We start from the raw sequence: 21,458 nt of genomic DNA, 5'->3' as shown, positions 1-21,458 counted from the left end.
CTGACCCTAGCCTGTCCATCACTGCTGAATTTAACATAGAATTTCCAAAACACATGACAAGTCCTCTGTAATAAAAATGAATGCTATATCAAAATATCACATCAGATTTAAGAGAAAAACAATCATAGTGCAATTACTCCATTGCTGGAAGGAGAATTAAACACACTGGGGCTTCTTGTTGGGGGTGCGTGGCTTTTTATCGTTATTAAGCTGCGGCGTGAATCTCGCTGCATCTCCCCAGCCCCGAGGGACATCTCCTGACCCTTCTGACTGCAGTTCTCAGCTCACTGGATTGGGCAGCTCATCGTCTCTGTGAGTAGCTGTTGTTCTGGTGGCGTACCCATTTGCCGCCAGCGCAATTGCACAAGGAGAGCAAGCCAAACAGATACAGCATGCAAAGATTTGTCCCTGAGAGGTAGGGCAGAGGGGGAGGATTGTGGTAGGTGGGATGACACTAGCAGTTCGAAGGCGTCGAGCCGGTGTAAATGTTAGTGACTGATGTGGCCCGTTAGCTGTGCTGGAGGTGTCGCGGCACCTGGTCCCAGGGGCCTCCAGCCCTGGCTGTCTTCTCTCACTCCATGTCAGCAAACCAGCAGAATAATAAGCGACTATTTCTAACATGTTTTCCTGCTATTTTTCCCCTGTGTCTTAGATTATTCTGACTGTACTCTAGCTGTTAGTACTCTCTTCTGATCTTGAAATAGGTGTCAGCTTTCAGCATACCTGTCCCTGCGGCTCCAGCCCAACAGTTACTGGTGGCCAATTGTTTGAAGTTAGGCAAGCGTTTGGGGACATAGATATTTTAATTTGTAATCAGCTTTAAAGCTTTAAAGCCTTCAGCACTTGCTCTGAGCAGAAACAGGAGCTTAAGCAGAAATTTTTCTTTCCCTTTTATAAAAGCCATTTTTCTCCCCTGGCAGGAGCTATGGACTTCATCTGAAGTCCACTGAAGTAAAGGGATAAACCCTTATCAGCTCTGGCCCAGCCCTTAAGACAGCAACTTCTTTGCCCAGTAGAGTCACATAGATTGAAGCAGGCATGCTATTAAAAGATCTTCAAGGGACAAATACTAATTAGGGATAATCTTGTAGGAAAATATTTTTTTGGACAAATTTATCATGGAAATACTGTTAAGGGATACCTCTAAAATTCCTTACTTTAGGGAGGCTTTCCAATGCTACTAAAACAAATTTAGCTTATGGGTGCATATATCTAGACAGATGTATGTAATCTGTACTAGATACATCTCTTACACTCAGAAAGATATAGCTATAGAGCATATGAATAAGTTCATTCATCATTTATAGGCTGCCACCTCTGGGATGGAAGGCAGCAGCTGTCAAGCAGCGTGCAACAGCAGTTTCAAGGCATATGCAAAAACTCTGCATCCAGTTTGCATTGTACAGTAATTCTCTGCAAGTGGAAGTAGAATCCTCTTCATAAAAATGTATGTTTGTTTTCTAAAATCATCTTAAAAATCTTTTTTTCTTCAGTACCATTAAAAAAAAAAACCTGATAAAATACTTGCCCTTAAATCGCTTGATGTGTGTCCGAAGTCTGTTAAATGTTGCTAAGTTTTGTAACAGTAAATTTACTGAAAAATAATATTATGAATTACTTTTTACACTACTGACTTTTTTAGACTGTGCCTGTTTGCTTATGTTTTAAGCAGCTAATATTCTTCAAACTGAAGAGCAGTGCAACTGCAAATAAACATTCTTTACTGACAAAATTATTTGCTGTTAATTTTAGATAGGAATTGCTGAGAGACTGGGCAGATTAACACTAAAGGTTTCTCTAGCAAGAGGTTTATCAACCCATTAAGCAACAAAAGGACTATTTATAGTACTTTCCTGGAATACGCTTTTTCTAGCTCTCTATTGCCATCTTGAGCCTCCTCTTTCTTTTGACAGAAAATGCAAGTTGGGGTGTAACGCATATAGAGACAAAGGGAAAATAGATTTCTAGTCCTAATGATAAAGAAAATAACATTAGTTTTAAAAAGATTATTCATGTCATAACAAACTATGGGAAAAGTTGAAGCTAACTGACTGGGCAGTGTAACATTAGTTGAAATTTGTTGCAGGGGGCTGCAGGAAAGGTCCTCGGAGAAGAGCTGAGCTCAGACATGACATGGAGTTGTCAGTTAAGTGCCTCTATGGACGCAACTCGCAGTGACTGTCAAAGCTAATGAGATTTTTAGCGTATATTTACAAATGGACAGAGGAATACTGAAAGTACTGTATTGTCCACAATGCAGGTATTCTGATACCGTAACCTTCAACCTGTAAGTGCCCTTGACAAATTTTTTTTACCTTCCTCAGAGAACCCGTTACACAGGACAGAGCAGGTGTTGCAATTCCTACGATTCTAGCTGTATATTAAGGGAAAAATAGCAGGTTTCAACGTTCCTCAGGATAGATAGCATGAAAAGTAAAAGCCTGAAGGCCTAGGCCTTTTCACATGGGCATTTCTCCACAGCTCCAGCTTTCTACTGCATAATGTTGAGCCTTCTTTTTATAGAATTTTAACTTCTAGAAGTTTAGAAGTCTTTTTTTCTTATTATTTCATGTTCTTTTCCATTGCATTATTTCACATTTCATGCTGACAGTATTTTCAGTTAGTATTCAAAACTCTTGTTTTATAAGTAGTCGGTGTCTTGGGCAGCGGGAATATGATTCTGAGATCATTGTGACCAATGAAATACTTGTTGGGTATCTCTTTCCCTCTACTGAGTGCTTGCGGTATGCTGAAATACTGTTGCTAAGTTTTGTGATTCTAATATAATCTACTGTCCAAAGACCACTTTACAGTCTGAGCACGTTTGGGTATAGCATTGGAAATCCCAAGTATTATTTTCCTCCAAACAGAAGATAGTCTTTTCAGGCTCCCTTTACACTCCTCTTGTAAATAAATCTCATAGTGGTAGCTGATGCTAACACAGCTTAACCTGTGCTAGTAAAGGGCTGAATTTTAAACCATAGCAAAAAGCCCAGCTTTCTTTTGCTGCTCCTCCTCAGAGGCATGAAAGCTTGGCCCTGCCTTTTTCCTTGTTGAATGGGAGTTTCTGCCGGGTGTGCCAAGCTGGTCCAGCGGGCTTCTTACACCCTCCTGACTGGTGTAGGCGATGTGCCACGGCAAGGTATGGAGGCATCATTCACTAAGGCCCAATGCAGATAAGCCTTTGAAGACAATAGACCTTAAGACCATAGCTCTACAGAAAGAACTGGCACAAAGGATGAATGTATATTTTGTGTCCCTTGCAGCTGAACCAGTCGGTGCCGCCTCAATTCTCTGGAAGTCTCTAGTTCTTTGTGGTTGTGTGTTCATTTCAAGATTTGTGTTGTCTTACCAGGATTTGTGTGGTTCTTCAGATACTGGTTGTATATCCACCCTGGAGTTTCTTTAAAAAGATGACCTAATTCATTGGATTCTGCCTTCTTTGATCTAACTGCTAGCAATGACTGTCCAGGGAAGTACTCAGGTACCTGTTAGACTTGCCCATCCTAGGCTCCCAGAATTGGTAGAGCCTTCTTTTTTTTCATGTTATTTTTGAGAATAATCTGATGAGTGCTGGCATTTGTTGTCATTGTACTGCTACTTTCAATACTACTTTTATGTATTTTCACGTTAAATGATCAAGGGATTCTTGGGAAGACAATGGGAAGTAATATAATGGTGCCCCCAAGTTCTGCATATTGACTTTTTCACCTACTTGCTAGTCTCTGAGCCTAAAAGATATTGGTGAAACAAAGACATTTTATCTTGTTGTCTGTTCTTGATTCCAGTTTGTGTGCTAGAAGCCCAGGCCTTTTGTTCCTCTATTAAGGAGGGGGTGGGGGAGAGGAAATGGGGAGAGAGAAAAAGGAGCAAATGTGGAGATTATTGTGATTGTAGGGGCAGTTATTAAATTTAGTGGATTTACATTCCTAAATAACTGTTACCAGGAATTGACAGGAATACGCTCCGTCATTTGCGGTGAGTTATAGTTTGCTTTGAGATGCAGCATGAATATCTGTATGATAGAATCATAGCTCTACCGAAGTCCATTCAAATTATAGAGGATAACCTGTACAAATGGGGGAAAGGTATAGGGGAAACTATTGTCTGTGGCATTGTTCTTTAGTAGCTTTACAGGGGTCGTTTGTGCTGTGAAGGACGAGACAAAGGTTTAAGTGGCAAATGATTACCCAATGCCAGCGTTACAGAGACAGGAGGACTAGTTGGAAGGCCTGTGCTTTTAGCCATGTACAAGGAGATCTAGGAAAGTTTCTTGGGAGATGTTGAGCACTTGTAGCTGGGAATTCAAAATCCCCATCTCTTTGGCCTGAAGACAGCTTTGGCTTTTGAAGATATGACTCTCTGTGGTTTATCATGGCATGTTTGCCAAATAACTTTCCCTACTTGTGGGTTTACTTTCCATCTGGAGGATAATTTATCCCCTCGATGTTAGAAATGAACAAGACCAATTACATTGTTTAGAGCCTTCCATTCTTGTTTGGATGATTCCTTCAGTAAATTCCCTCCTTGTTTGGGATGATTCCTCAGTAAATTCCCCAGGCCAAGTTGGGTTTTCACCACATTCCTTTAAAGACTCATCACTGGTAGAGTCCCAACAGATGTATTAGTCTAGCAAAGCAACAGAGCGGTGAAAGTGTACATCATTGCCCGCCAGGCAATGTGCTGTTCTGTTTACTTGCGCCGTGCCACGCTCTGTTGAGAGCGGCTTGCTGGGAGCTTTTGGTGATGCTCCTGCCTTGTACGTTCCCTGTACATGTTTCTGTAGAAATTATGAATATAGTTTTAAGCTGATAATCACAAAACCAAGGAAATGAAAAAATTAGTCTAGCTTCACTAAAAAGCTGTACTGGAGTCCTTCACTTGTGTTAAAATAGCTCTGGTACCAGAAACAGCCTAATCTTACCACTGTGGGGTCAACATGTGCTAATTTACCCTAAAACAGGATATTTTACCCAGAAGGCAGATAAAATTAGTCTTTTCTGATCTCTCCATTGCAACTGCTGGATGGCTTCCAAGGCTCAAGCAGACCTGTATAGCGTTAGCTGAGTACCTTAGGAGTCCCGCAGTCTGGAAAAAAGACACATCCAATGACTGCCCTTGTAGCTCTTCATTTGTGGCACAGGCAGGTCTGTAATGAGGCAGAGGATAGAAGGCAACAGGAGGTCTTGCAGTTTGTGTTTTCACAGCCTTTTGGAAGGACTCAAACCAAGTGTAGTCTGCTTTGGTTATAGCTCATCGGTCCCCCAAATACCTACACAGTCCCAGACTTTACCCTCCCTTGAGCAGGGATGCTGACAGTCATCCTAAATCATAAATTGTTTTTCATGATCATAAAAAATAAATAAAAAAAAAAAGATTAAAAAACCCTGAGGTGAGAGTGCCATGCCTTGCTTTTCCTTTCTTGTAAAGGACATCAATCCTGGCCTATAAATATTAACAGATTATTTTCCTGTGGGGAAAAAAGGCTTCCACCACTTCTCCCCCCCCCCCCCTTTCAGAATTGTCCTGTCAATGTGACTATAACGGATTACATAAAGGTCACGCTTGATTACTGGTACTTTGCCTGTAAAGTAGTAACAGCAACAGCAGGGTTACAATTTACTGCAGAATTTATTCCAAGCTTTTATTTATTTATTTATTTGTTGAGTTGTAGGGGAGTTTGGTATTCACATATTTTATTTTGGGGGATACTGGTTTTGATCTCTTTTTTAGCTACTTAATTAGCATCATCATATTAGTATACTATATTATTTGCCTGTTATGCTGATTTTCTTTCAAATCCATATTGGAAAATTGTTTTTAAATGTATTTTAACTCCATGGGCCCCAGAGAGAATTTTAGAACAACTGTGATCCCTGAGGTTTCTATCTCAAAAGTAATTAAAATAGGATGTAGAGCTGCATTTCTTGAATGAGAACAGCCCCTCTTCAGCCTTTATTTTGTTAAGATAGACGTCACGTAAAATAAATTCTGAATAAAACTGATATTAATTCAGTGTTATAATACACTGTACAGAAGGTTTATTGAAAAATCTTTAATACTTCCCCCTCCAACATGAAAACCTATATTGCTATAGAGCATAAGCGATTTTCTTTCTACTCTTTGGGATTTTAGACTGTTTGGAAAGTCAGCAAGTGAAAACAAAAATATTGGGGACTTCCGTTTTCTCTTGAAGAAACATTGTCTCATTTAGCTGTTCACTCAAATCTTTTCCCAAAGCAGACTGTGTTTTTTAACTGTGTTATACTATTCGGAAGATAAGATTCATCTGAGGAGGTAAATGGGATCAATTTTTTTGTCATGATTGAGAATGAAGAAAAATCTTGCCTCTTTCCACTGGAAACAGTTCTCTGTTGAATAGTGTAAAAATTTGCTTTGATATAAATGTTTACAGAGGAAACACTGAACATTTTTTAACTAGTCCATAATGTTATCAGTGCTGTTGCTGAAAGTTATTTACTCTTTCTTTTTTGTTTTCTGACACAGTGTATGAAATGTCAGATATATACTTTTTCCAAGCATTTGAATCATCATGCCACATTACTGTTTTAATCGGTGTTAAAGAAATGATTTCATTCACTATCCAATTACATTCTGAGTATGTTCGTTTTAATAGGCTGAGTATTTTCCTAATTTATCTGCTAATCACTGCACACACATTTGGCCTCAGTTCAAAGTCTGCTGTGTCCTAAATTTCAAGCTGGGATTAATACAGTGCTGAGCAATCCAAAACAATTCTTTGTTATGAAATTAGAGTATTCTGCACCTGCTCAGGTGAGAGCAAGTTTGGTTGGACATTGGTATGCTCAGGGTCCTGGGTGCTTGTCTACATACGCACCCGTAAAGGTCAGTATTTTCTCTAGTTAATGCAACTTGCTCAGCAGTGCTTCATTACCAGAGATAAAAGTGCATGCAATGATACCAAGGTCAGTTTGTCATGTAATTAAATTGGTCTTGCACTGTTTTAGGGAGAGACTTCTTGAGTTGGGTGAGTAATTGTATGCACTTTCATCATAGCGGCTACATTGTGAATAGACTCATGCCTCTTCCGTGGAATAAAACGCAAGCTTCTGAAAATACCATGGCAGGAGTCAGAAAAGGTGAGAACGGCTTCTCGTGCTGGCATAGATTTGTTCACCAGAAATTTGCAAACTTTGTAACTCAGAGATGACTTTTCTCTTTTTAGAGGGAAAAAAACAACAGATTAAATTGTCTGAAAAACATTGCCGGTCTCTATAATCAAACAGAAAATAATAATCATTATGTGTGGGAATTATCACCGTTATTTATTCCTACAATGTTATCTATATATAAATAACATGTATTAGAAGTAAGCAATGAAATCAAGTTTTTTAGCTTTTCAAAATTTGGTCTTGTTTTAGTTTAGGCCTGTCATAAAGCTAGTACCAATAAAGAGGCTTCTAATAAGCTTCAGAACTTAATGCTAAATAAAAACTAATCTCAAAATTAATCTATTTAAAAGTGTGATTAGATGATTTCATAAAATCTGATCTCTTGAGTCTTAATTTTACTACAAATGGCAGTGTTTGAACATGATGTAATGTTCTGTTTCCTGTTGGGCTATTCTTAAACCTAGGGAACCAAGCTTCCCAGACTTCCCTGGAAATAGGCTTATTCCCAAAAAGAAAAGCTGACAACAAGCATTATTAATGCCCCCGAAAGCTAACTCCTACGCTCTGCAAGATAAATAGAAATTGTTCAACCATCTGCAATAGTGTCAGTAGAATTAGATAACTTATATAATATCTGGAGCCAAGAAAAAAAGATAAGGAAATAATTAAAAGTCATCCTGTGGGCAAAATAATTCTTTGTGACAGCTACAATATTTAGGAAATTACGTATCGACTAAACATAGTTTTGATATCACTCCAGAACACCTACAAGAGAAATCATATAATGTTAACAGTACTCCTTTAACTGAGAGAAAATGTCTGGTTTGATCCTTGCTTGAAGAACCACATCTTCATATTCTGGGATGATGCACTTGATGGTGATAGCTTTTTTTTGTTTCTGGTTATGCAGTGAGAGTTGACTGACAGGCAGCAAATGTCATATGCCTCCTCCTTACCCTGGAACCAGAAGGTTGGGGTTAAAAGTGGGAGAGGAGAACTGGAGAAGAATAAATGGGAGGACTAGAAATTTGTTGGCAGCAGAAATGAGTACATATAATAAAGTGCTGGATGACGCATTAAGGTGACACACCTTAATTATAAATTATATGTGGTAAATTACAAAATAAAAATATTTTAGAAACCCAGTCCATCCCATATTGATATGTTGCATTATCCTGAAGTGACCTTGGGCAGCCAAATGTTCTTACAGTCTGTCCTTGGCTCCTTTTGCATTATACAGGTTCCTAAGCCAAATTTGCTAAGTTAAACGTCTGAGCTGTAAATAAAGATCCCCAAAGCCTACCATGCTTTCTTTGTTCTAAGAGTCCCTTTACAGTATGGTCCCAATTCAACTAAGTGCTTAATATGTACTTAAAGCCCACTTAAATCAATGGGATCTAACTTAAATGCTTAAATGCTTTGCTGAATCATGCCCTATTAAGCTGTCTGTGTTGGAGATCAAATTGTAATTTCTATTGCCGTGATTTCTTGTTCTGGTGTTATATATGAGACCCCCAGCTACATTTTACTGTAGTCCTATTTTAGCTAAAGCTGGAGCTGTTTAGAGGGAATGTGGGCAAGACCTGTATTCATTATGAGCAAAAACCCAGTTGTAATTATTTTGGGCAGCAGCTATTGTATACTTGGGTTCCTGATAGAATGAAATGAAACAAGCTTAGAGAGACTGAATGCTTTTCAAGTGCTATCATTTTGAAGATTAGTACCATGAAATTTTCCTTTTTCAGTAATGTTTGCAACCCCTGGTGAATGTGGGAACATATAGTTCTGGCAGAATGTAGATACATGAAAATATTTGAGGAGGAGGAGGAGGACATTTTGAAGTTTCCCTTGTCTGATTTGTTGGCAATCTTGTCTTGGCTGTTTTTTCACAAATGCATCTCTGAGTGGCAAGGAAGGCAGCCCATCTTTTGTAGTGAGGGACAGCAGAAAAGAAGTTGCCAAAAGAATCGTCAAGAATCCCCAAGTCATTTGGTGTGTAGGGAAAGTATGTCAAAAATATTATGACTGTATATACTACTCTGAATTCTTTAGAAGATAGTCACATGTCCTGCTATGCCTGGGTTGCACAAAGAGATTACATTGGCCTTATCACTATTTTTTTGGAGAGGAGAGAGAACGAATGGTGGGAAAGTGAGGACTCTGGTTGACTTCTCCTATAATACAAGCTCTCTGCTTGTAGTGGAAAACGGCCAAAAAACAGCTCATATGCCAAGAAAGCCCAAGTTAAGAGATGACTGGAAAATACCAGATGCTTAAATTTGTCTTGGATTTTCTCAAAGCTGCTAATACTGGGTTTCTGCTTAATTAGCCAAATAAGGACTGAACTGTGCCTCACTGTTTCACGTACAGATGTTTGTCTGATCATACAAGAATGAGTTAGCCACCTCCAAGGCTACCCTTCAGCAGATCTGCAAAAAAGCCTTGTAGGGGAAGAGCTAGATGTTGGTTTCTGAGTTAAACAATGTTAACAGGAGATAATTGTTGTAGAGTACATCCCTTCCTCCTCAGCCCCACAACACAGCTACCAGAATTGCCCAGAGACAGAGATTCTTGGGACAGAAGCCTAAATTAACTTCCAGACAAAAAGCTATCCTTGGAAAAAAAAAAAAAAATACTCTAAAAGGGTGAATTCTCCCAGCTAGACAAGATTTACTTCTATTCAAAGCATTGTGTCTTTTTTTCATCACTTATTTTTCCTTTAAGCAGCTAGGCTTTCCTCAAGATATCTCAGTGTTTTGTCTGTAACTGGGGGGATATGGACAGACAAATAGGGGACTTGGTCTGTCTCTCTTGGATGTGAAGGAGTGACTTTCTGGTAAGGAAAATTTAAGGGAAATTTGTGATGGACAACTGTAAGCACTCTTCAGCATTTTTGTGCCTCCTGAAAAGTGCAAATAAGTCCAATATCAGTTGAGGTTCTAGCAGTGTGAGGAACCATTGGACCGTACGGAAGGGCGTTAGCAGTGCAGAAAGGTGAAGCTCTTAACTGAAGAAAAAGCTTTTTTTTTCAAATTGTCCGAATTTGATTTAATTTCAAAACATTGATTTGAAATACTATGTTTTCCTTAATGGGAAATTCCATTAATGTGTCAGCTTCCTATGGAAACAGAAACAAAGTGATTAACTGTCCTTTCTGTTTTAATAGTGAAATATTTCTAAAATAAATAGTTTTGTCTGGTTCCGCATTTCTCTCTTGTGTACTTACGCGCAGGTCTAGGATCTTGACTTATAGTATATGGCATGTTCTGGACCTCATTTTCACTATTAGCACAGAGTGATATAATTCTCACCCTTTTCAAAGGCTGTAAATTAAAAGCAGGCTACAAGAGAATCTGCTTCGGAATCTATAAAAAGAAATAGGGAAAAGGTTATACATGTGTCTAATTTCAGGGACTCAGTGATTTAAAGTATTTTTAAAAGACAAACGAGAGATATGCCTAAGTGCAGATTCTCATGAAAAGCTTCAGAGAGTTTCAAAATTATATAATTTTAGTGTACTTTTATGGTTGTTTTTTCAGTTAGAAAATTAAACTCCAGAAATATCCTCCTAGCTAAATGAGGTTTCTGCACTGTTATAATTAATTATCTCTTCAGTAAGAGCCAAGCCTCAAATCCGCAAACATGAAACAACAGCTAGTAATGACTATATAAATTGATTTCAGAAGGATAAATGTGCACATTCAGGGCTTGGAGAACAGGGTCTTACAGCCTTATCCAAATGGATATCTGTGTGACTCATGTTGCTTTGCATACCCTATAATCATGAAAATTAAGGGACTGGGTTTAGATGAGGCTATGAAGTTTGATTCATGTTGAAAAGTTGATGTTTTGGGGGGGGGGGGGGGGGGGATTGTCCATGGAGGTCTGGCACTGCATACTTCTGTTCACTGCTGGGGCAGGAAGAGGGATATAAAAAAGCAAAAAGTACTAAGTATGTGTGCAAGGGTAGAATTTTGTGACTAATTATTGGGACTGAGCATGTTTAAAGGATAAGTTTAGGTGTGCTCTTTAGACCTAGATGAAAATTAAAGCTGACAACAGTAGCTCGCTGCATGCTGAAGTTATGGCCGAGGCAGGCACTGGCCTATTGACTAAGCTTAGATGAATCAATCTGAAAGTGGATTCATGATAAAATGGGGATGTGAATCTATAATCAAGCCTAAAACCTTTATGGGTAGAAATAATGTGTCCGACTTGGGTTTAATATTGAGCCTTCGATATAGAGATAGGAAACAGATTTGAATAAATGTAAGAATTCTGAATGGCAGGGAAACCCAGAAAGAGCTAGATTTGGGCCAAGAGAGGGATAAGGATGCATTTGGGCGAAGTCTTCTGTGGGCTTTCTCTGTAGGACTTTCCAAATAGGCTACAATCAAATACGGGGTGGGGGGGAAGAGATCCTGGGCTGCAACTGTATCTAACATCTTATTTCAGAAGAGGTTCCCAGGCTAAAATCAATGTTATGTTCTTCAGACCTCAGAAAATTACAGTTAGGGCTGGTTAAATCTCCCTGGGCTAAAGTTGTATTGTTTGGCCCACGATAAAGCTGTTGCAGACAGGATGAAGTAGAGTTTGGATTGTAGCTGTTCATATTAAGACAGAGGGTGTAGGGGTCCTTAACTTAACGTTTAGGTCCTGTTGATCTTCCCTGTCAGGGCTAGGTTTAGGACTGTCCAGGTTTTCCATATACGAACTTATGCGTGTGTGCCTAGACTGCAGCAGAGCTTAAGATCCATAGCGAGAGTTGAACTAGGACATGAAATGGCTGTTTATCAAAGAATATAAAATGAGAAGGGATGGGAAGAATAGTGACCAGGTGTGGTGAATAATAATAAAAACAGTTGAGTAACAACCAAACACAGGAAATAGGAAGGGTTTGACCACTAGCGTAATTAAGACAAAAAGCCAAATTGCAGAAGAGGGAAAAGGAATCGCTTCAAAAGATATTCCAAAAAGTGTTCATTCAAGAGAGCAGAAAGAAAAGAAAAAAATCTGATGTGGATGATTTGAAATATGTTCTTATGCAAGATATGATAATGAAAAACTCAATATGAAGAAGAATAAAATGAGAATCAGGAAGAACAAAACTCCTTAAAAAGGAAAGAATTGCTTCATTTAAAGTTTTCAGCCTTTTTAATGAGGTTTTGAAAATCTCACAAGGATTTGCATTTTTGAAAAAAAGCAGCTTTTTGGAGTGTCCATGTGCATTTGAGTAGCTCTTTGACTTCAGCTGTAATCCCACAGTCTCTGCAGCCATCTCGCGGGGAGTCTGTGCATGTTCACTGAGGCGGAGCTGAAGAGAGGGAAATTTAGGTAGTAAGCAGCATGTAGCCTTGCTGGTAAAATCTAAACTCTAAGCTTTACATCCTTGCCCCAACCAAGTATTACTGTGTCTCTGTCGCCAGGGTCCTATGGCATGTGTCAGTGAGCAGTGACTGTAGATACTAATAGATAATTTCTCTTTTATCTTTACATTCCAACTTTCTCCATCCTCTCATGGGCTGAGGAAGGTTTTGGGCTTTTTCCATCGCCCATGAATGCCCTCTGATTTCCTGATCTTGGTGCTGGCAAAACCCCACTTGAATCCACAAGCTTGTTCCTGTCTCTGGGAGCAGATGCGCTGGATGGCCTGCTAAACCTGACCTGCTGGTTCCCAAAGTCAGAAGAAAGCCTGGGGACCGTGTGCTTCGGCCAGGCACTAGGGCCTCCCCTCCATCTCTGAAGCCAACACAGGAAGGTGAGCATGGTTTTGGGCGCTGGCTGCAGAGCAGCTGAATACCTCTGTCATGCTGAAGCTGTTGGATAATGGTGCATAAGTTTTCAGAGTCTCTCTTGATTTCCCTGAGAAGCCTTGGAAATGTTAGCTTTGTGATAGCAGATAGGCTGAACAGTTCATTTCTGTTTCTTCCTTCTGCCAGCTAGCTGCCTTCTGTTTCCCCCTTCTCTGATTATACCCAAACTGCTTCCTTCCTGCCAACTCAACCAGTCAAATTTGATTTGAGGATCTTATTTCCTTTTTTTGATAACTGCTTTACCATCCTCCTTTTTGCATTTTCTTGTCTGTTCTTTTTTTCTGAGAACCAGCAAAGCGAAGGATGCTCACTTCACTAGAAATAGCATTCATTTTCCTCTGGGGTTTGTGGATTCTGTTCATAGTAAGGTGGAGGCCTAGAAAGCTTCCTTCAGAAACAGGTTTGTACTGACTGACACGATAAAGTGATAGAGATGCAGATGGAGATGCCTTTCAGTTCACGAATTCTTTCTCAGATGCTTATGCCTGTGCTGCCACTGCAGTCAGCGTTTTGCTGCAGTGTGTGCTGTTCAAACTCCAGCTCGAGCTTCCCCTTCTGCTTCTAGTGCCTCTTCAACAGCGCAGGTCAGAAAGGTAGTCAGACACCATTAACCTAGCGATGCCGAATTACATTCGTAACCCTGAATATCATTGCTTTTATGCCTTTTCTTTCCATTCATGAATTTCCTGCTAGGTGCTGCACTGATAAGGATAAAAATATTGCCCGTTGGAAATGGGTGCACAAGATTTTTCATCTTCTGAAATGGGGATTTGTGATGCAGCAACCTGAAGCTTCCCCTTTCAGGTATTTTTGGTTTCTAATTATCTATAGAAAATCACATTAATGTTAAATGTTTTAGGAAATTATTGCATGTCATATCAAATGATAGAATCTTACTGTTTTGCTACAGTCATCTCAGATTCCAGTTGTTTTGTCTCTGTTGTCTCTGTGTATGTCTGTGTATTATTTCATTGGCTTTTTCCCTCTCACAAGTGCAGGTTCCTAATCTCATTGATCTGGTTTCTTCATATTAGGTCATGTTACAAATTCCAAATCAGATTACAACAAAATCAGATTAGGTTCTTGTTCTTAAACAGAGGAGCTTAAATGTCTGGACCTGATACTTATAAAGTTATATTTTACAGAACTTGTCTAGTTTGCATGTCCAGGGCGAGTGCTCAGTATTGTATGCATCATCCACTTAATTTTATTTCAGAGAGACTTTCCACAGTAAGTGAACAGCGGATTGAACTCCTAGCCTGAGAAAGCAGTTTTGTTAAATGTCTGTGTAGTGCGCAATATATGTTTCATTTACCTTCTTCTGAAACTCCCATGAATGTTTTGCTTAATGAGGTCTGTATTCCAGGCTTGATTAATGTTCTGTCACTTACCATAAACTGATCTTTGTTATTCGTCATTATGAGGAGAGTTTTGTTCTATAACACTTACTTAGACAGCGGGGTCACTTTACATGTTTCTAGGAAACATGGTACATACACTCATCTGAAGCAGACACCTATTTTTTTTTTTGTATCAAAACCATCTCCTTTCTTAGAAGAGCTTTATCCTCTCGATATTAAGGTTTTCCTGCAGTTTGTTTTGTTTTAGTAAACGTATGCAGTTGCATGGGATCGGACTTTGAAGAAAGCCGTGTTCCATCCCCAGCTTTGGTACTGCCCCAGGACGAGTGACTGATTGCAGGTGGACTCCTCGTCCTATTGACATGCACAAACACATTCTCCAGCTCTTAATGGTGCGAATCCTGGTCCGCTAGAGTATTATTCAGAGCCCTTAGAAAGCACTGGAAAAATTGCCAAAACTTTCAGTAGGCTTTGAAACAGAGCCTTAATATCCTGTCATTTAGGTTTCCTGTTGATAAATGGTAATAATGATAATGCTCATCTCTCTAAACTCTATCCATCTGCAGATATTAAGCACTTAATATGGCATTGAATATTTATGCTCTACTGAAAGAGCAGTGCTTAAAAACTTTACTAAAGACTTCAGCAAAAAGAGAGAAGGTAAGAAACGTTCTATTCTTAGTGTTTCCAATATCAAAAGTAAAGAAGAAGAAGAAAAAACTAGAAGAAAAAGCAATATGGCCCTTACATCTGAGAGGTTCTCTCTTCCCTCTCCTTTTTTTTTTCTTAATTAGTTGCTCACCATTTCCCATTAATGACTCTGAAGAATGGTCTTTAAACGTTGATCTGGATTTCAAAGGGGATTTAATGGTTGCTAGACTTCCGCATCAGTTTTCTGTGATTTTAAAATTCTTAGGCTACTCTCAGCTTCCCACTGTATCTTATGCTGTGCAGTTAAACAAGATCTACACAGCTGTATCTGGAGTTGTTTACCAGCTAAAATTGTCTTGTCACAAGTCTACTATGAGTAAGTTACAGAAAAAGAGCCGGAGAAATAACGTCAGAAAGTTGGGATGAGTCAAGTTTATGGCTATTTGAATGGCCTCTACATCTAGAGACCCCCAAACTGTACCAAATACTAGTTCAAGAGCTGTAATTGTGATAGCGTTGATCGTCCAATAGCCAAAGAAAACATTTTATGCAAGGCTTGTAGATGAAGTTGTGATATTTGCAAAGAAACACCTTGATCAGAAGATGTCCTGATGAACTATCCACCTGTTTCCTTGTTTACCTGAAAACATCGTTTCAGTGTTTCATTTTCTTTCCCAAGAGCTTATCTAAACTTAATTAAGGGTAAAACACATTTAATAGAGGAATCGGTTATCTCTGATAATAAGCAATTTACAGGGAAGCAACTTCACCACATGGTGGAGCTTTCGGCTTTCTCTGCAGGAAAAGATGGTCAAAAGAGTTTGCTGACTTTGCCAGAATCCTCTAGCGAAAAGGGAGATACTAAGTTCTAGAAATGTCATTCTTTATGTGAGGATTTATGCATATATGTGTAATGAGAAGTGGGGGGCTTTTTTCGGCTCTAGAAAGTGCATCCTGTGATGAATTTAACTAGCACTGAATTTCGTTCAGACCAGCAAATTTCAGTTTATTTCCAGCCTTATGATTGCGCTCTTAGTCTACTGTCGCATAAAGATGGAGAGTTCTTTGGGCTATTTGTCATCCCTGGATGCATCCAATCCGCTCATATTTTTGCATTTATTTTTAAAAATAAATGCAAGCATAACATTTTCACCCCTTTTCCTCACTGGACTTCTACCTGCAGAAGTACATTATGTGTTTTGCCTTCTTTCAGGTTTGTTTTGTATAGCACTTGACTTGGGTCACTTTGAAGGGAAGGGCTAAGGGCGCAGCAGCAGATGCAGGAACATTACTTAAGAAATTGCTTTTCTGTCCTGTGTGAAGACAATGAGCTTTTGGCATTCGTGCAGACTTAAGAGAACATCTGCGTGATGGCGGAAGATTGTGTGATAATGGAAATGAAGCCTCGGAGGAAAATCTTTTTGCTGATAAAAATAAGACTGTTTATAAGAACTTTCACTGCTGTTCTTTTTTCAGATTTCTTTATTTTCGTCATGTTTTCTTTCTTATTGGCAGACATGATAACCTCTTTAGAAGTCTGTGCCCATCATGAAGAAACTGATTACATCATACACCACTACTTTCAGTGGTTGTGTTCTCTCATTCTGTCTTTCTTATGCTTTAGAGTACAAATTTAAAGGTCTGGCTATACACACAAGTTGCACGGCCTGAACTAAATTACTTCCAAAGTTGAAGTTAGTTCAATTTAATTCTTTAGGTGTTTAAACCAGTTAACTAATACGGATTTAGTTTAAGTAGGTACAACTAAGTTGATTTAGGATTATATGCAGAAGAGATTGTACCCGTTTAATCCTGAAAGCAATTGTTTTAATTCTGTTGATACAATTTCTGTGTTTAGATTTCACCTTGGATATATTTCTAAATTGTGAAGTCAACCAGATATCTTAAAACCTTGAGAACATGAGATTTTTTTTCTTTTAATTTGTGAAAATTACTTTGCCTATAGCACAAGAAAACTTCATGATCACACCATGAGCAGGAAAAGAAGAGAAAGGAGAGCAGAACACGAAGCTGATCTGCCTAATTTTATTGCGCAACACTAACGAAGAGCTAAGCATTAACGACAGGTTGTGACCCACACTCCTATTACCAAGGCTGAAAGCGCTTTGCATGAGGTGAGCCTTGCAGGCTGCCCGTATGAATCTTTATAGCACATATCAAATCTTAGATAAGTTAATTGAGCTAAGCCTATACTGTATGTAGTGGGGCTTTCTCAAAATATTGCACCTACTAAGCATACAAAATACCATGAGATGAGTGAACACAATAAATGAACATAAGAAAAACAGCACATGTTTCATGTGTGCTGGCAGTAAGGAGATGATCACTACCCTGGCATCTGAGAAAGTCTCTACACTGCTTGTATGATTTGGGTTTTGTCTTCTAACTTCTGGGGCTCAGACTTCCCCCTCTGTAATCTGAATGATAACATCCAATTCAGTGACAGAGTAAGGCTTAGATATTTGTATCATGAGGTCCATGGAGGAGAGGACTGTTTGAAATATAAAGATACTACAATTTAGCTTTTTCCTTAGTGTTTGTAGACTATATTTTGCCCTTTTGCATTGATTTTGTAAACCTTTTGCACTAAGGAGAGCGCGCACGCACACGCACACGACCCCCCCACCCAAGCCTCCCAAAACCAAAAAAGCAAAAATCACAAGATCCTTACCCTGTAATAATGGGTTAAGAAAGAATTTTCCCTTGAAGATGTGCGTGTTCTGCGCTCCCTCCTAAAAACTAACCTACGAATATTTAAGGCAAAGGCTGTGGGTCTGATTTACCATCCACTGAAGTCAATGGTAAAAATTCTACTGCTATCAGAAAGAGAGGTGATCTTCTAGATATGCTCTAGAATATCTAGACTGTTATTCTAGGTATGATCTGTGGATGTCTCAGTGCCTAAGGTATTTCCCTGCTACAATGGCTTAGTCTAATTGAGTTCATATTTATTTTGCCTTGAATAATTCTATTTGAAAAGCATAGGAGGCACTTTTGACGCTGAAAAACCTATTCTGTAGCTGCATGGCTAGAAATAAGAAAACATGCAATTCAAGTTTCTTTGCCAGTTTGGCTTTCACCAGTTAAGTTTTGGGGGTTAGCCGAGGATATTCATAAACATATGCACAAAAAAGATACGTCCCATTATGAACACTTACGGTTTAAAGATTCTCATCTGGCATCCTGAATTGTCAGCAACCCCAATACATGCAGATTTCATTAAGTTGAGTAGTGATTGTGCTTACTTGGACCCAGGAAAACATGTGGTAAATCAGAGTTGGCCACAGATGAACAGAATAGCAACTCAGAAGTTCACGGTGACTTTGGGTGGCAGAACTGCTTATTACTTGGAAAAGGCCTGGAAGCTGACTTCCAGTGAATCCTGATCGTTCTCAAGGAGGAGTCAGAGGGAAAATATGCATCTTCAGCACAGGCTGAGAAGCAGCTTTTGTAATAGATGTTCTGAACCACTTTTTAAAAGGTGTTCTTTATGTTTTAAATGCCAATCAGTAAATCGTGCAATTAAATACAGAATTATGTATCACTGTATCCTCACATATATTTTCCTCATCCAAAAAAGTACACAGACTCAACTGCAGCCTTTGTTAATTTATTTGAAATACCACCATTCCCTAATAAGTATTTTTAAATTGGTTTAGGGTTGAGGACCATGTAGCAAGTAAAATGGGCAAGAATTAATTTGAAGTTCTTCAAGGGCAAAAATGTGATTTTATTCATCACTGTAGTATTCCTCTGTTCAGATTGATCAGATCAGTTTAGACTACTCAGAAGCTCTACAGCTGTCTTTTCCTTTTGAGACTAAAAAACTCTTATGAGAAAATTTGTTATGTTGAAAAACGGATGGTGCTAATGGATGATTAAATGTCTGGGCTAACTTTGTTTTCAATGTTTTCATTGGGATAACTCAATTTAATACAATGTAATAGAATTTTCTGGTATATGTTAAAGTCCAAATGGTGATGTGTAAAAGCAAAGAATGAAAATCCCTTTGAGAAATCTACTTAAAAGCTGACTGTGTGAGATTGCTGTAACCTTGTAACTCTTTATTCATGTGATGAGATAATGACATAATTTAGAACTGGGTGACTTAGTGATATATGTTTCATTTAGATTCTTTCTACCAGGTGACATTTATTGAAAGCTGACTGCTGAGCTGCATTCCATGCCTTGTGCTATCTATCTGCCTTGGAGCTGTTGGACACTGTAATTACATTTTGCTTCATTTCCTGTATAATTTATGTGAAAATCCTTCCATGGTGCAAAAGTGCAAAGCCCAGACAATGCGAACATGACAACGTATGAGATTTAAGATGGTTGTTTAGATTGTAGCTAGAAAGTGCTCATGACTCGGGCAATTTCAAGGTCATCCAGTATATAGTCAGCCTAGGCTGTATAGCACTTCTGACACAGCATAAAATAACAAAAAATTCCTACATTTAATAAGTATCAGTCTTAGCATCATTATTCCTAGAAACTGAGGTGTGTCTTAAGCGTAGAATAAGAAGAAATGACTAATCTTACTGTGGTGTTATGGCATTTTGCCACGAGCATGCTGTCTTTGCATGAATATTAAAAATGGGTTAGTGCCAGGGCATAATGTTTTGAAGTCTCCAAAGCTCTGCTATATTGTTTTATTGCGCTTTCAGAGTTTTCCTCTTGGCAGTTTCTTGATGGTGCCAAGCATGCTTTTTAACTAATATGTTTTTAAATGCCAAATGTTTGTTTTGGGTTTTTTTTTTTTCCCCCTCTTAGAAAACCCTTCTAACTGGATTATTATGCTGCGGTTCCTCTCTTCACCAGCCTGGTCTACATTACACCTAGAGGTAATCAGCTGTGTTTGTTTTCCAGGCAAAGGATATTATATATCTTCATTTTGCACTGTTGACTAGAGGGAGTTTGTGGAGTTTGCCTAGGTTAAATTTATGAACCCTATTTTAATACTGTAAACTCTCTATGTGCTTGACTGTCTTTCACTGCATTTTGACCATGTGCTTATGTGCTAAGAAATAGGAACGTGCCACGTCTGCTGTGCCCTGCATCCTTGGTGTAAAGAGATAGAAAATTTGCTCCAACATCCAGGTAAGAAAGCTGCTGGGACCCAGAGAATAAAAGGATGGATTTTGGTGAAGCCTTTAAAGTCTGAGCTTGGGATGACTAAAGGATTTTGGGACAGAATAAGGAAACAAGGAGACAATTTTTATGGAGAAAACAGGTATATTTTCAATGAACGGAAGAGGCAATCAGCCAGAGCTCAAAGGTAACCTCCTGTAAGAGGCACAGGCTGTGAGTTAACTACAGCAGGGTGATCTTAACCCTAACGTAGTGGTTGCATGGTAACTTGGGCATAAACCCATGCTACTGTGGAAAGGGAAGAGCCCACCTTACATCTCCTGCATCCTCGTGGTTCATTCCCACTGCCTCTTTTGGGCTCACACAAGGGGTTTATGCTGCTGTACGGTAACCTGAAGCAAAGGTAGATCTGCTGAAAAGGAAACCAGGCGGTGGGGAGAGGCAGGAGACTGTCAGAAGTATTATGGAAACATGCTGAATTCAACTGACTGTGTAACCACAACCTTGTACGTCCCACTTTTCTGAGCACTGTGGTCATGTGATGTCCTGGAGAACAAGTTCAACAGGCTCATGTCTTTGCAAACAATATTTTGCAAAGCTGTGTTTGTGATTTTGCTTGGATAAAAGATGACTGTTGGTTGCCAATGAGATAACTACTGTGTATGTAAACAGGTTCCTAGGTGACGCAGTAATAGAATTGTTAACATCACTTATACAGTTGGTCTGGATTTCCTCTCTCATTTTCTTGTGAGCGTCTAGTATGTGGAGAGGTTATATAATAAATGCAGATGAACTGATCTTATTTCAATGCCAAAGGTCCTCTGAACAGAGGTGCGATTTTATGCTGTAAAAAGTGAGTTGATGTTGCAAAAAACAAGGAAAACGGAACACAGATTTTATGGAAGTCTGCTCTAGCCACGCCTCACCTCTCCCAGGCTTTTGACTTGTTAGACTTTCCCCAAGCATTGACAGGCTAGAAATTCTTAGTCAGAAATTTCTTGCATTTAACACACTTCTTTACATTAAGAGACTGTGCCACATCATGAGGAAATCATTTTGAAACAGTTTTAATACAGCAGTGTACACTGCATAAGAACTCAGACATGGGTAAAACCCTGCTGCTAGGTCTGAACTCCTTAAATCTGAATATGCCTGCTGTCAGAACTACAGCAAGGCACACTGGTACCTGCCTCCCCCCCTACCTCTAACCAGCCACTCTTTTCTGCTCATCCTAACCCCACAGCCCTTTAGTCCATCTTTTTCAGAACCAGCAGTTGCAGGTTTGTCTCCACAGTATTCCTCTTTGTCTTTGCTTGGTTGGCTTTGTGCACCGTATTTCTGCTGATCTAGTCCAAATCTGACTTTTC

General features: G+C 39.1%; 1 protein-coding gene across 3 annotated transcripts in view; it reads left to right on the top strand.

Moving 5' to 3' along the window:
- The window catches only part of TMC3 (transmembrane channel like 3), a 200,215-nt gene that overhangs the window by 147,779 nt on the left and 30,978 nt on the right, over positions 1-21,458 (top strand). The window contains exons 14-20 of one of the 3 annotated variants that reach the window (XM_068957990.1): positions 7,039-7,121; positions 12,686-12,912; positions 13,661-13,771; positions 16,193-17,114; positions 19,146-19,224; positions 19,774-19,844; positions 20,026-20,100. The gene's annotated coding sequence lies outside the window, so the exon portion shown is untranslated. Of the gene's footprint in view, positions 1-7,038; positions 7,122-12,685; positions 12,913-13,279; positions 13,552-13,660; positions 13,772-16,192; positions 20,101-21,458 lie in introns of those variants that run through there. The other 2 variants (XM_068957991.1, XM_068957992.1) reach the window with 2 other exon arrangements.

Source organism: Struthio camelus, chromosome 12 (assembly GCF_040807025.1).
Source record: "Struthio camelus isolate bStrCam1 chromosome 12, bStrCam1.hap1, whole genome shotgun sequence".
NCBI lineage: Eukaryota > Metazoa > Chordata > Aves > Struthioniformes > Struthionidae > Struthio > Struthio camelus.
The sequence above is the reverse complement of the archived record's forward strand: the minus strand, read 5'-3'. Positions and strand labels throughout refer to the sequence as shown.